Genomic DNA, 6,000 nt, shown 5'->3' with positions numbered 1-6,000 from the left:
CAGATCTATGAACACGGCCGGTACGTTCGTAAGACCGAACGACATCACAAAGAACTCATATTGGCCGAAGCTAGTTCTGAAGGCGGTCTTTTGCACGTCCTCATCCTTGACGCGCAACTAATGATACCTTGACTACCTTGGAAAAATACCATGCCCCCTTCAACTGATCAAACAGATCATCGATCCTGGGCAAGGGATACTTGTTCTTTATTGTCACCTAATTCAACCTGCGATAATCTATACATAATCGCAAGGAACCATCCTTCTTTTTGGCGAACAGAACAGGTGCTCCCCAAGGAGACACACTAGGTCGAATAAAGCCTAAATTTAACAAACCATCAATCTGCTTCCTCAATTCCTCCATTTCACTTAGAGGCATGCGATAGGTGGGTAATGAAATAGGTGTCACACCAGGCATGAGATCGATGGTAAATCAATCTCGCGCTGAGGGGGTAATCTAGGAATCATCGCGAATACATCTTCAAAATCCTGAACCACTGGCGTGTTTTCAAGTGCCGAACCAATATTACTCTCCAACAGAGAAGTATAACAACCAAACCGGGAAGAATAACTGACCTGAACAGGGAAAGTAAATGTCTCGCCCTTAGGTCCATGGGCTGTCACCAATCTAGCCTCACAATCAATCTCTGCTCACATCTTTGTGAGCCAATCCATGCCAAGGATGACATCGTAATGATATAGTGGCGTGACAAACAAGTCAACTAGAATCGATCTGCTTCCTAGATCTATTGAACAACCCATACAAACTCTGGTAATATCGGAGGAAGTCCCTGTCGCAGTGGTGAGTGTCACTCCCTTCATAGTAACTGTGCCCAAACTCAGATGCTTAACTGCCGCATACGATATGATAGAAGTAGTGGACCTAGTGTCCACCAACAAGAAAATGGGAATACCTTGAATGTGAGCAGAAACCTCAAAAGACCTCGGTGTTAAGTCAGCCCCAGGCGCTTCAGCTGTAAGCGCATGAACTCGAGCTTGCTGGGGGCGATTCGGCGGTGGTACCATAAGCAATTGAGGCGGCCTGAAATGAGGTACGAAAGGTCTAAAGGATGGGTGAGCTAGAGCTGAATGAAGGGGTGGAGTTGATATGACCTGAGGCATCGGACGACTGATCCTCTGTGGCGGCGTAAATCCACTGTCTCTCATCCGCGTGAAGCAAGTACGATCCAGATCCCAACTCTCCCACAGTAAGTACAGTGCAAATCTGAACGCATCAACTGAGCCGGCGACGTTGCACGTCTCGAAGGAGAATCTGCCCGTGGCCTCTTGTCGAGAAATGGTTGACTCGGAATGTCAGGCCGCGGTCTGGGAACCATGGGTGCACGCATACGGGATAGTCTGTCCCCGTCCTGCTCAGCTCACAGGGACATGCTCACCAACTCAGCATAAGAAGAGATGCTAGCACAGCACATCTTTGATCGAATCTCAGGCCTCATCCCCTCAAAAAAATGCCGCATCCGCATCGGCTGATCACCCAGAAGTAAAGGAGCATATCTACCCAGCTCCGTAAATCGGTTCTCATACTCTGTCACCGACATCCCTCCCTGACGGAGGTGAAGGAACTCACTCTCCTTCTCGTGTCGGTAAGTGACAGGGAAATACTTCTCATGGAAGCGGGTTTCAAATGCCTCCCACATCCACATGAAACCTTTCACAACTGTGCGGAGAACGCTGTCCCACCATAAACTGGCCTCCTTCTCAAACATGAAAGAGGCAAGCTCGACCTGCTCTACCTCTGAACAGTGAAGCAGCCTTAGCCTCTTAGAGATGCAGTCAATCCAATACTCGGCCTCCTCGGGTCTATGAGTACCTGTGAAAGTGGGAGGTCGTAAGTGCTAGAATCGCTCAAATGTGCCGCTAGCACTAGCGCTCTCAGATGGGTGCATAGGTGAAGCAGGTGGAGTCGCCCCCATCGACTGGGCAAAGATACCATCCATGGTGGACAAGAACTGCTGCTGCTGCTGGATTTGCTACTGCTGCATCAACAACATCATCTACTCAAGCCTGTCAGGAGACAGAGTGGACTGTGATGCATAAGGTGTCGACGCAGAAGCACGATTCAGCTCAGGAACCGAAGGCGTGACTAGAGGAACCATAGATGGTGTCATGCGAGTTGGCCCAGCAGTAAAATGAGACGGGCCAGACTGCGGATCCGTCTGGCTATCGCCTAGGGGAGAGACCCCGTCAAGCGACTTGCCTAAAGAAAAACGGGCTGAACTCCTCGAGCCCTTAGGAGGCATACCCTACATTTAGTAGAGAATGAAACCAGTGAGACTTAACATTCACATAATCCACCCACGCAGCATTCACATCACAACTTAAGGGAAATATCATGCATTTCATTTAACAAAATTATCGCAGTACAAGAAGCGCAGCATTACATGGATCGCGACCGAGAAAACATGTGAGCTAATACAACTTAAGCTTCAAACAGCAAAACAACCTCCAAACTACTATGCCTTTAAATGCTACACACAATAACAAGCAACAAAACAGAGCAAAGGATGACTACAACTACGACTACTCATCGGAATCTGGTGATGGAGGAGGGGCACCCTTATCCTGCAGGCAACACAGAATAGACTTCAAAGTGCGAGTTACCTTCTTGAACTTATGTTTCACGAGACCCCGAAGATCTATAATGTCCTGTCATAAGACAACCTGACCCTCCTCAAGTCGAGCTATATGGGCATCCTTGGCAGCCTGATCAGTGCCCTGCCCTGGTGCCGTAGGAGGAGAGGTCTCACTCGTGTCCTGGGCCTTCACTTCTTCCTCATCTTGCTCTTCTTCTTCTTTTATTTCAGCTCCACCTTCTTCATTACTCTCTTCCTCTTCGCTATCAGTCTCATCCTCACTTCCTTCAAGTAGAGCTAGTCATCATCGCGGCCCGATATCCATCTGATTAAGAGTCGTCTCATTGATGTATTGGACAGGTACCGGCCTTTCAGCTCCAAGCCTGTAGCCAAACTCATGTGCAAGTTTACATATGAGTCGGCTAAATGGGAGCGATTCAGTCCTTCTATTCGAACGAGAATGAGGACAATCTATCGCATGATGTACGTAGGCACACACAGATTCTCTCCTTGCCCCACCTGATACAAGAAGTCTACCATCAGGCGCGTACACTCGCTGCGGTTGCTCCACCTAGGATAAACATTGAATGTGTAGATGTGGTGAAGCAAGCGGAAGTCGACCGTCATGTTGGTCGCCAAAAGGCTTCTGTTAGGCTGTCATTCGACCAGACGACCACAAAGGAACCATGTATGGTGCTCCCTTTCATGCACACTACTCAGATTCTTCTCGCTGGCATGAACCTCGCCAAGAGGTACGTTCAGAAGTCGGGATATTAAAGCAACGTTGATTATGGCCTCCCGATCTCTTCCATAAGGGATCTTGAACTACAATAGCTCCAGCGAAGGCTCTTGAATGAGGGCATAGAAATCTCGGACAGTACTCACATTGGCATGGTATTCGCCCTTAAATAGCGGACACCAACCGGCCCCTTCCAAGCGCTCAAGTGAGAGATATTCTCCAAATAGCCGCGAATCTACATGAGCTTAAAAAAGGACCCTACAGCCTTCATAAACTCCATATGATAGCTCCGCCAACAGAGTTCTTCCAACGGTAGCTTGAGGATCGAGGTCCCGCTTCGTCTGAAACTCTCGTGTGGCGGTTGTGCTCACGGCGACGCCTCTCGGCCTTCTTGAACGGGTTGGGCGATTAGGCTTGGCTTCATCAACGGGAGCTCTCTTCTTCCCCATGAAAGGGATGATGGTAGACATGGAAAATATAGCCATAATGAGCTCAAATAGGGCCATGGAAAATGAAAGAAAGGAAGGAAATGGGAGGAATGATGGGGCTTCCATGAATTTGAGACTTAAAGGAGAGATTTGAGTGCTCAAATGGAAAGAAAAGAGAGGGAAATCAGCAATAGAGATGGGTTTTGAGATGGGTATATTGAGGGGGGACGAAAATGGAAGAAGAAGGGGTTTGGGGAGGGATTTTTATGGGTTTTTGGAAGAAATTTTAAGAAAAGGAAAGCATGGGAGGGTAGTTTATGAAGGAAAGAGGGTTTAGAGTGGACCACACTAGGCTCTATGGGTGACGGCCCGATCGGCCCAGCCCGTCCGGGCCCGCTGGGCGGTGAGGGCTCTCCGAACCAGCGAGGTCCTCGCCGTCCTCTAGACATTTCGGTGAGGACTCGCCATTTGGGCGAGGTCTTCCTGCCCCCTAGGTGAGAAAATGATATGGGTCCCACCCTGGGTCCTCCTATAATTGCCCCGATTGGGCCCCTAGTTTGATTCGACTCATTTCGGGTCACTTTGAATAGAATCTGATACAGATTCACTTTTACTGGGTTTCTAATGGATGGAAAGGGATGATATATGGTCTAAACCCGTCAATGGATGATCTAGAAGTGATTTGAGGTCGCTGTGTGTGATCAAGAATGAGCATGGACTCAATCTCGGCGATCGTTTTCAGTAAACTTTCGCCAAGCGGTGCAGCTGGGAAGCCTACATTATTTCTAAATTTTTCCTCGCACACTCCTACACTAAAGTGGCGTCAGCGTGTGTTGTGTGACCATAACCCAGGCCCAGTTTAATCCAAATCATGCTCTGATACCAACTTGTAACGCCCTTAAATTCGGGGGTCGAGCATTACTCAGCTCCCGAGTTCCAAAACATCACTTTGCAACATATGTAATGATTGATGAATGTTGTCTGTATTAGTGCATAAAACATGAAGTAGATTAAGCCAAACTGTAAACATAATCTAGGGACATGTGAAATATGCAAGTGGAAGACTTAAAGAAATATATATATCGATATAAGTCCCTGGGATATGTATACTCTGCCAAGTTAAAATTACATGCGTGTGTGTCTCAAAATACACGTATCAAAATGGAATAACCATTACAGTAATAACCCTGAATCCCCGTAGCTCAGGACACGGCTCACATAAACCCGCCTGAGAACTACATAAAGGAGAACGCCTCCTCATCATCCTCAAACTCCTGCTCTGCTTCGTGTGTTGCATCATCATCTGCATCTAAGACAAAGTCTGGTTGGTGTTTAAACACCATCCCAGAACGTGGGAGTGAGTGATCAACTCAGTGGAACTATACAGCAAAGGTTAACATGTTATCAATTCAATCAAGCAGTAATGATAAAGCAGTACAATCAAACATGTCTTATTTACTCTTGTTAATGCAAGGAAGTATGAAGAATGATGCATGCCCTCGCCTGCACTCCCTCGGCGTCTTCATCTTACGGTACGTATGACAACCTCCCTGAGTGCTCCACAATACCAAGGCACATGCAACGCGGTGCATGAACATGATTACCAAGTTCTTATTAGTCCTTTTCATACAGCAGGATTGGGAAGCTAAGGTACCTTCCCTATGTCAATTCCCAAACAAGGATCTATTCTAGGGTCGTCAGTCCTAGACAATCTCATACGATGTTATGGTTCTAGGTCGCTGCAAAGGGCTCGTCACCAATCAATACATGCTTAGTGTACTCTTGTTGTTACGTAAGGGCTCATCGCCATTACGCAGTCTTAGTGTACACTCGAGGTCACTACAAAGGACTCGTCACCAATCAATGTAGGCCGACACACGAATATAGTGTCCCAACCACCATAATCGACTCTAGAGTTCGGGTGCTCACTGGTCACTACGGGGAGGCTCGTCACCCCAGCGTAGGCCGATAGCTCTACCACGGTGTCCTAAACCACCATGCCCGACTCATGAGGCTTAGCGGATCAAGGTACCATGGTTAACGTGATTTACAGTAGTAAGTTTAGTACCTTAGATTCAAACAGAGGTGTCCATACATGGTGAACATACATCAGGCCAATCAGGTTACTTGACGAGCTCGACTAGCACGAGCGCACGTTGGGTTGAACGACATGAAGTGTGAAAACACTCCGTGTGGCCAAACCATTGCCGTCAATCCTAATACGACTCGGGTTCGTCAA

The sequence above is a fragment of the Magnolia sinica genome, chromosome 7 (assembly GCF_029962835.1).
Source record: "Magnolia sinica isolate HGM2019 chromosome 7, MsV1, whole genome shotgun sequence".
Taxonomy (NCBI): Eukaryota; Viridiplantae; Streptophyta; class Magnoliopsida; order Magnoliales; family Magnoliaceae; genus Magnolia; species Magnolia sinica.
The sequence above is the reverse complement of the archived record's forward strand: the minus strand, read 5'-3'. Positions refer to the sequence as shown.